This window comes from Chenopodium quinoa, unplaced genomic scaffold (genome assembly GCF_001683475.1).
Source record: "Chenopodium quinoa cultivar QQ74 unplaced genomic scaffold, ASM168347v1, whole genome shotgun sequence".
NCBI classification, from domain to species: domain Eukaryota; kingdom Viridiplantae; phylum Streptophyta; class Magnoliopsida; order Caryophyllales; family Amaranthaceae; genus Chenopodium; species Chenopodium quinoa.
The window spans coordinates 1,871,617-1,882,389 of record NW_018742899.1 but is presented as its reverse complement, the minus strand read 5'-3'; positions in this window follow the sequence as shown (position 1 = coordinate 1,882,389).

The following is a 10,773-nucleotide window of genomic DNA, read 5'->3' as shown; positions in this document are numbered from 1 at the left end:
TAATAGGGAAGACTTTAACTTTTGGAGGTGTATTTTTGTCTTTTCAGTCTCTTGATATATATTCTATATATATGTACAGACTCTTTTGAGGTTTCATTTATTTTCTGTTCTTTTCTTTGAGAAGTTTGGTTTAGGTAATCAGATTTCAGAGCTCCATTTTCCTATGTGGTGTTCAATTGTTAAATGGTTGTACTTATTGGACTTGAACTTAATATTACTAAATCTAAATTTACATGAAACTTATAAAACACTTTTGCCTAATACCACGTTTACCTATACAAATTATTCAACAAGATCAGCTTGCAATACTATTGAATATGTTTTCCTTCAATTATTGTCAGTGTTTTCATGTGTGTTTTGAATGATGCTTTGTGCATAATAGGATGTGACATCAATATGTTGTGTGATCAGTTCAGATTACAGTATTGTGTAACATATTTATTGGTTTTGATAATATGATTTCCATTGTAGAGTTTTAAAAGCTGCAATGTGTTTGGACCTTCCTTGAATTGTGTCATTGTGTTACGAAAAATAGAAATATTCTGCTGTTTTATGTTTAGATCAGTAAAAATAAAGAGGTGGTTTGGTGTTGTAGTGAGTAGGATTTGAATGGTGTCGTGTGGGGATATAATTTTCTAGAAACAAATGGGGTTCATGGAGCATTTTTTATTGGATTCTTGGGTATAGGAGCATCAATTGTTAGTATTGCTCATTGTAGTGTGGAAATTACCTTTTGTAGTTGTTGTTGTTTGTGTTGAGGAATAGGTAATTTGGTTAGTGTGTTTAATGGTGTTGTTGCTATGTTGGTTGGGTCTTGTTAGTAGCATTATGGTTATTGTACTGATGATGCATTCTGGTCTTGCACAGGTTACTTTGTTGTTGCTGTTGGGCCTAATTGTGTTGTTGCTGTCTGCAGAAGCTGCTTTAGGTGCTCATTATGTTTTTAAATGACTGGTGTTTTTCATAGTTGAACATTTATGGACATTTAAATTGGCTTTGCTTTGTTGGTTGTGTAGATTACTACAGCCTGTTTTGTGTGTCTTGTTGTTTGTTCCTTTAGCTTGCTATTGTAATTTATTTGTTTGGTGTTTGCTGTTGTTGTTGCTCTTTGTTAAGCTATACATGTTTGCGTATTGATTGTTGTAAGATTGCATATACAATTATAAAGTCATTTTGTGGGAAAGTTTAGTGTTTGTTAGAGTAGAATTGTATTCTAGATGCTCTTTTGTTGGTGTTTGGAGCTTGAACTCTCATGTTATTCTTTATGGGAGTGTATTTGTTCTCTTTGTCTCAATTGCTGTGAGTCATATGTTTATGGTGTTTTGATTTAGCTGGTTAAAGTTACAGGTTATGGCTTGTGATGTAAAGACTATATCTATTCTTTTTGGACCGCTGTTGGAGCGGATAACTAATTGCCTATAATTTCCAAAGCCTGTTTATGGTCTGAGGTCTGTTGGGAAGAATAATGTTTATGTGCGCGTGCGACTGGAAACTGGACCTGGTTGCATTTACTTTTTGGGTGGGGAAGAGCCTACTGTTGAGGCATCGCGTGAAAAGGCAACTCAGAAAGCTGTTCAGGATTTGATGAAGCGGTATGGTGTTTGTGTTGATGATTTTACATTTGATAAGGTAAAGATGTATGAGTTTTGTGGCAGCCTATTTCCTCATAAGCGTGGTGTCCTTGTCCGTGACAAAGAGAGCATACTTAATTGTTTCACAGAGGAACTTGCTTATGGGAAATCTTTTAGTGGCGTTGTTCATGTGTCGTTGGATTATGTTAGTTTCTTAACTGATGTTGTTAAGAAGACTACAGTTCTAATTATTTCATTTTAGACAGTTTCAGTTGAAAGCAAGGGTTTTATATGTTCATGTTCTCGCACTGGAGAAGATTTGGAGTGTATTTTTAGTGACCCGTGTTCTGAGGTCAGTGTTGTTGAGCAACAGGCTGCAAAGAAGGCTATTTATTTTTTTGGCATATCGGTTCAACTTAGAGGTCATTGATGCAAATCATGGGAATGAAATGCTTGCTCATGTTTCTAGCTTGATGTGGAGGGAGAGGTGTTTGTTTGCAAGAACTTCATTTGTGCTGCTGAGAACATTGGTTCAGATGGGTTGACGGTAATTAGACTTGAATGTTTGATCCCTACTGATGAATGCTCAAAAATTCCTGCTTCAGATGTTCCTCCTCCAGCTCCATTCAGGCAAGGGGCACATAGTGCTGGACCTTTTTCAGCATCTGTAGTTTCTGCACCCACCAGTGTCCCTTTAGCTGACGACTTGGAGGCCTTTTTTAAGCGTGCAAAGATTGCATAGCTGCTGTGTTTGGATGCTTTTTGTTAAGAACTTTTGTTAAGAGATCTTTAGATTAGCCTTTGCCATTCTAGGAACTTATGATTGTATTCTTAAAGTCCCAATAGTTTTTCTATTAGATTACGCCTTGCCACTCTAGGAGCATATGATAGTATGGTTGAAGTGGCAATGGTTTTCTAGGGCTGTGGTTCTTATTGTCTATTTTGTTAAGTGGTGTCCTTTTGGTTGTATAACTTAATTTCATACTCTATTCTAAATGTTGCGCTGCCACTTTGATTGACCTCTTTTAGAGTAAATGATGAAATTACTATATCTGTGATTTGCCCTATCTATATAACTATTATTGGCCAAGATTAGTATATGAGGGTATATTTTTTTATCAGTTGTACTAATGATGTGTTAGCTTTTGCTTTAATTGCATAGTCAGTATGAAATAAGTTAATTTGTAATCATATATTGATGAGCAAGCGTCTATGCATTAAAGAGAGGGTTACTTTCTAAATTCAGAGATGATTATTAGTTACTGTCATTGTTCATGTGAATCAAGGGATTGTAGTTGTTGATTGCTATATGCTTACCAGTTTTGGCTAGGCACTTTCTAATGGGCAGTGCCACCTTCCATGTGATTCTCAAGTTATTGCTGGCTGAGTAGTTATAGTGCATGATCTTGTTCATTTTGTTACTAATCAAATATTGCGTATACTGACTTAGATAATTGTTTTTGTTGTGGGTCTTACTCTCTTTATTTTGCGTTTGCTTTCTTGCAGACCATGTAATATGCAGACACATCAGCTGTTATATGTGTAAAAATCTAATTTCAGAAATGGAAAACATATGCAAGTAACATGTGAGTTAAGAGCCATTGCGCCGCAATGAGCCTGTCGCGCCGCGATGGAACCTCACACTCGCGATATAAAAGCGCGTTCTGTTGATTCATTGATTTGATTTTGATTCAAATTCGTACTTTGATTATCCCGATTTTTACCCAAATTTTATTCACCTTTTCCTATGATATTTCAACCTTTTTTTGATTTAATCTTGATTGATTTGGAATTTCTTTTTTTAGGAATTTCAAATTAATAAATTATAAACATATTTTTTCCTCATTTTCTTTTTAATTTTTTTATTTTTGGGGGAAAAAGTCGGATACCCTCCAATGATAATAAAAATGACAAAATTTCTTCGCAAAATTTATCACAAAATCACACACTCATACGCACATAAAATAGCGTAAAAATTGAATAAAGACTAAAGGTGAATAAAGAGTACATAAAATAGATAGAGTCTAATATATACATAAGTGTCAATAAAATGTATAATACATCATGAGCAAAGTCCAAAGATTGTCCAAAGAATAAGAATAATGCAGGAAAAGATAGGGTGCTGGAGGACGAGGCTCTTGAGAAATGCCCATCGTATCATAGAAAAACGCAGACCGAGGAGTCAACACCTGAGTAGAATGAGCACCGCCTGTCGTGGGGATCATGATCGTGGGGCCAGCCCACTGAGTGAACTGCGGATCTCCCTGAAAGTCGTGCTGCTGAAAGCTCCAACCAGCAGAGGGAGTAGGCCCAGGATGCTGCAACGATGAGTCAACCTCGTACGTCCCACCACCAAACTTAAACGATGGACCGGCTGCAAACGCGTCTAGAACCACGTGAGGGTGTACAACCGAAGTACCGTAACTAGGTGGGAACATATCCGTCGACGAGGACCCATGACTAGTGTTGTCATCATCATCGCCCTCCGCCTGGCCAGGCACCTCCCTTCTGCCGGGATCTCCAACGAGGTGTGCCGACGCCTCGCTCCCGCCTCTCTTAAGCCCTCTAGCCTCGAACGAGTACGCGGCCGAGGACCAGGTTGTAACAAAGATAAAGAAATGCAAGTTAGCCATCAAAAGGCAAAATAAATAACAAGTAGAAATGCATAAAGACATACTTGCGCGACATCCTCTGTACGTCGACATGACGCCCAGTGGCTCCACCTCGCCAGCTAATATCGACAAGCGTCGACGTCAGCTGCCATCCGCACCATTAAATCCCGAGAGAACTTCAAAAATCAGATAAAATTAGAAAACAGAATGATACATGCACGAAACTGAAGAAAGTATACAAACTCACCCATCTCGTCGAGCGAGGGATGGATCGCTCCACCAATCGCCATTCTTCCGAGGCTAGAGGGATCGTGTCCTCAATGGGACTGTGAACCCCCTGGTAGCGAATGGACATGCGCGGGGGCTCAAACACCTCAAGCTCTCTCTCCTCCTGCAAGATAATCTAATCATTAGCACCGCTTGGGGCTACAGAAAAGATAAACTAAATGATGAATAATTTGCAAGCCTCCTCGCAGTAAGGTGGACAAGCTAGTCGAGGGAGCAGCTCCTCCTCATTAGAGCGGTCGGGGTTGATATGCTTCCGGAAGTCCTCACCTATGGCACCATCCATAGAATGCAACTGAATCTCTCTTGACTCGTCGTCGAAGCAGGAGGATCCTCGGGAACCAGAGGAAAATATGAGGAGTGCTAGATAGCCATTCTCTCACCCAGATACCACACTAAATCGAAGGTACCCCAGAAGAAACGCCTCTCGGCCGTGTACTGGAAAGCCAGCCGGAAATCGCCCAAGTCGGTCCATGGATGATATCGAATGGCAGGGCGCTGAAACAAAAGATATATGTCAAAAACTCATGATAAAACCTGGAGAACCGGAAAGCAAGAAATGTCCTTACGTCAAGGATAGCAACCCTGACAGTAGGTGCAGAAGATAAACCAGCACGGTGTCCTGCCAGCTGGCAGCCACCGGGAGCCTTCTAGCCCTAGGCCTTGCCGGAGCTAGTGAAGGAATGTACTCGTAGAGCCAGACCTGCACAAAAACCAAGAAATATAAGAACTATTGAAAAATCGAAACTTGGCATAAGATCACAAGATTAGAGTAAGTTATACCTCTACGACCTTCCAAAGGCCAGAAACGGAGATCTTCGCTCCTGCACTGTCGCTGACGGCATCCCATCCGCAGCCCTAAAAAGAAGGTCAGCGTAGCCAACGCTGGCTAGTCAAATGTACTGACCCGCTGAAGGTCACGTAGTGCAGGCAGATAGCACAGCAAGGCATAGCTTCCCCTGTCAAGATAATTGGTCCCCGACATGAGAATGAGAAAAAAATGCGAACCTGCTGCTCCGGCGTAGTCGCATCATCATCAAAAGCATGCACCAGCAGCCAAGTGCGAATCGATCTCATACTCGAGGCATTCTCCCTGGCCTCAGCAGCGGCCCTAAGTACATTCGGACCCAGAAGAGACGCAGTCTAAGGGTAAGTCAGCGACAATAGCTCGTTCGCAGGAACTCGAGCCGGGCGAAACTCAAGTCCACTAATAACAGAAAAGTCGAGTGGGGTGATAGTCATCTCACCCCAAAGAAAATGGAAGGTGTTTGTAGTGTCCTAGAAGAACTCCAAAAGTCTTGAAGGCTTCACCAACTCGTAGAAGAGGAGTCAACCCACATGACTCCCAAAGAACTCTCACCACCTCGACCCTAACAATGTGGTGGCGGAACATAGACGAGATGGTGTCGTTGCCCGAACCATGGAGATGCACATGCTCCTCAGTAAGACCCAGCAAACCCCATTGGGAGATGTGGTGAACCGGTTGGAAAGCCAGGGCCTAACAATGTGGTGGCGGAACATAGAAGAGGGAGTGACCACGCCCGACAGATAGAGGCGCGTCCCTCGTCGTCTTCCCCCTCTCGAACTGGCTCGTCCTCTCTGTGAGAAGAGCGAGAACGTGAACCTGAGCCTCGACGTCGTGCCATGCTATTTATTATTGTCATTAAAACAATAAATTAAGTGTTCTATAGTAACTAAGTTCGCCTAGCCGCATGATACTATGTTCGTCAGAAACAGAGCACAGAAATGCAAAAAACGAAGCATGATTTTGATTTGCACAACAGTAAAGATTTGGAGCATCAAAACAATTTTCTTACAAGTCTATGACAATTATTGCGACAAATTAAACACAGAGAATAAGAAAATCGTCAAGAACAAGCTACATTATACTCACAAACCTAGAGTGTTCAACAATGGCAGAATGCTCGTTTCTTCACCAAATCAAGCAATTATAGTCTTAAATTGTTCACAAACCAATATACAAACACATTTAGGCAAATTCATGGAAAGAATTTCGACAAAAATTGAGCAAAAATAGAAAACCCATTTTCGGATATTTCGGAAATTCGCAAGAAACATGCTTGAATTTCACCCAAATTAAGAAGAGATTGAGCAAAACTTACATAGATCGGTGTATAGGTGGATGAAAATGCAAAGATTTGACGTAAATTTGAGTTGATTTGGTTGAGAAACGACCGAGATTGAGTGCCTTGAAGTTCCGGATGCGCGAACGACAAAAATGGAAAACCAGAAAAAATGAGGAAGAAGAAAGGATTTAAGTTAGGATTTCCCGAATTCATCGCGGTGCGACAGATCCATCACGGCGCGATGAGCCTGTCGTCGCGTGATGGTTTTGCTTCCGCCTACGTCAGCATTTTGAGGGCCCCACAACTCGATTTGTTGGCCCATGATTGTCCGTTTGAGCCTCTTGATGAGCATTTGATTCCTTTGAGCCTTGTGATGAGGGATTAACGAGAAAATGATTTGATTTGATTAAGTAGTCAGTACGTTTACGATATGATTAATGATCGGCCTGACGACGATCACGTTTTGATTGAGTAAACACCTTTGAAATCATACCTTTGATAAGAGATCGGCCCAATTACGATCACATCTGATTGATGATCAACTCGATTACGATCACATTTGATTAATGATCAGCCCGATTACGATCACCTTATTAATTGATTGAACACATTTGAGTATTGATTGAGTAGTGATTGGTCATAATCACAAAGAATTCCTAGGATGGAAGATTTCTATGGAAATTAATTTGAGCTTGGTATGATCTTGAAGAATAAGGTTTTACGGTAGATTTTCCAAGGCGTGAGAAGCTATCACTTCCAAGGCGTGAAGACAAGAAGATTTGAAGACGGCTCGAACCGAAGTGGTCTTCGACAGCGTTCTCTGATAATTTGGAAGTTGTCCCTTTTGATTTAAGAAGATGGCACGTGGCGTAGCGGTCATCGACAGCGTTCTCTGATAATTTGGAGGTTATCACCCTGATTGGAGAAGCTGGCTCGAGGCGTAGTGGTCTTCAAAGGCGCTCCCTGATAATTTGGAGGTTGTCCCCCTTGATTTGAGAAGATGGCACGAGGCGTAGCGGTCCTCAACAACGCTCCCTGATAATTTGGAGGTTGTCAAACAAAATAGATTGATGTCACCCAGAGATGTGTGCTCGGCAAACCCAGATACGCGTTTCTTAACTCCTTTATTTGTAGAATTGACATTTTCTGCAGGTATCGGCGTTAAAAAGGATGATTTAGGATCGCAGAACGTTCTAAATCATTCTCCGTCCTTATCGACTTACTTTGACTTTTGTTTTAGAAACTACGTTTCTCCAAACTCAGTCAAAGTGGGGGCTTCTGTAGAAACCTGATTGTGTCTCCCCAAAAACCAAACCTAGTAATAAGTACCTTTCACGTCTTTGATTAATGAGTTCGATAAAGAATTAAAGAGTCTCGTGGAAGTTCCCTTAAGCCTTAACCATATTTCTAACTTTGCCTAAAATGTTTTAACCTAAAATCATTTATTTCTTGCCTTTAAACCTTAAATCATTCATTTAGTGTTCTTACAAACATTCTATTCGTGTCCAATTCTTAAAAAAACGTCCAAACCAGTCTCTTTTAGTCCATAATCTCAGTCCAATTATTGTTTAGTTGGATGGGGCATGAAAATATAAGCCCAAATCCGACTTACAACGAAGGAGTTATGGCCAAAATACTAAACCGAGTCTGAACCAAGCCTTACCTGCGGCCCAATGATCATGTGGAGGGTCCATTTACCTTAGTCTCATTCCTAAACTAATTAGGATTTATTACAAGCCTTTAGAATGTTCTAGAAGGTTCCAATTTATCCTGTTTTCTAAAGATAAAGATTTGAGAATTTAATATCAAATAAAATATCTCTTTTTTATCCTAATCCCGGTCAAAATAGAATACATAAGGAAATTTGATTGACCCAATCCGATTGGGAATCGGATTTTCCACGAATTCTATCTTTTTCAAAACCATCGCTAAGCGACAGTACCATCGCGCCGCGATGGACCTGTCGCGCCGTAATGAGACTTGTTTTAGTCCGATTTAAATTATGGCTCTTTTCTGATCCTTCGACCATTTTTTTCCCAATAAATAGAGGTCGTATCACCCCGTTTTCATTCACCAACAATCATCATCAATACCCTTTCTAATATTCTCTCTTTCCTGATTTCTTAGCTTAGCCTAAACACATCCTTGATACTCTTCCCAATCAAACACCATACCTCCTTTGCGATATTCGAATACTCCTAGCCAACCTCGACGTTGGCTTCAACCTCGACATGAAAGGTTGATAGTTCTGAGAGTTTGGTCCCTAATCCATATTTCAATTATTATTTGATTTATTTACTTTGTTGATTTAATCTTTCTTGAAGTTACTAGCGTGTTTATAGTTTTAATAGCAAGAAGGGGGGAACATCAACGTAGTTGATTCAATTACTTAATCCTTGATTTTGGAGTAGAAATCATGTTTAGATGTTATTTTAGTTCCTAGTATCATGTTTAGGATGTTTTTATGAATCCTAGTATCATGTTTAGGATGTTTTTATGATTTCTAGTATCATGTTTAGGATGTTGATTTTGATTGATAGTATCATGTTTAGGATAATGCTTTGATTATAATTTTTAGTGATATGCTAGGATTTGTTATTAATTCGTTTAGTATTATGCCTTGGATCTTGCGAATGATGTTTTGATGATTTTTTATTATGATGATGATTGTTGCGTCAATTATATGTTGCTTGATTATTAACGATTGATTGTTATTGCTTTATCACGCCCCTTTTTGCAAGTTTAAAGGGAATTTGTACTTGAAATTATGCTTATTAAGATAATTAATAATTTGATTTAGTCTTAATGTGATTTTAATTCAAGTGATCACCAATAATAGATTTGATTGTGCATTAATAATCAACCAACGTAGATTAAATATGCTTAGGATTAATTTGATGTATGTATGTTGATCGAAAAGCGCACATGAGTATCATAAGAATTAAGTCGAGGTCGATTTAGGGCGGGTTCAATCTCTTTTAGGTTGGATTCGTACCATCATCCCCGAATATCCAGTCATGGTTCCGGACCACTATGGAGTTAGCGATCTCCGTGATCGTGAATGGGGTGTAACCTTCACACCCGTGAATGGTTTACAAGTTCCTAAAACTTGTTGGCGACTCTTCTATCTTTACCTTCTTTCCCTTTGGACGCCATCATAATTAAAAACATGATCACAGTGGGGCACAAAGTTGAGTTTTGAAAAATTCCCTACATCGTGGTTTTTCTTTTGTTAGGTTTTTCACGTCACCAATTATTACAAGAGAATGAAGTTAGCAGGTACAAGAAACAAGTAATGGTACATAAAAGAAAGAGAATCAATAAGGCAACAAATGATTCTTGATTAACGACATCTGAATAATAAGAATTATATGAAATTGGGTTTTTTTTTAGGAAAAACTAGCACCCATACATCAATAATCAATATCCACCAAAGTTTGGAGACTTTGGGGAAAAATGGTTCATACAAATTCGCTCCATATAGAGATTAGTATCCCATTAAGCGACAAGGTGGGCATGCAACAACATTATCGGCTCATTTAATGCAAGAGAAAGAAAGGAAGCTATCACTAATTCTCATAATTATATTTCATCATACACAAGGAAGATAGGAGAGGCTCCAACAGATCTATTGTGAATGGCTTAAGTCAATCACCATTACCCTCTGCAGGGTCCAAATCGCTACCAGCAACATATGCATAATCATAAGTTTCAACAAGTTTCTATGCAGGTGCAAAAAAAAAAAAAAAAAATCAAGTTTTCTATGAATGTCGGGTGTTGGTGATTAGTCGGCCACTAAAGGACGGGTGGCTGAGATCGCGACAAAGGCCATGAGAAGCATTGTCATGGCTACGAACACCACCTTATTAGTAAGACTCTTTGTCACTTTACTCATTTTGTTAATTTGTTATGTATATGTAATGTAAAGTTGAGTTGGAACAACCATATTTATATATAGATAGGATAACAAATAACAAATTAATGGAACAACCATATTCATCAAACGCGTGGTTTCCACTTCATCAAAAAAAAAACGATGGACGTGGTTTCCACAGTTCCACTTTCGTAATTTGACTCTAAGATGGAGCAATAACCATGGATTCAAGGAGCGTAAAGCTAATCCCAATCGGACGTGACAGCAAATGACGTATTGATTCCTAACAGTTGTGCTAAACATGTTTTGGTCGAACTCCTTGTGTCCAAAAATATTTTTACGTA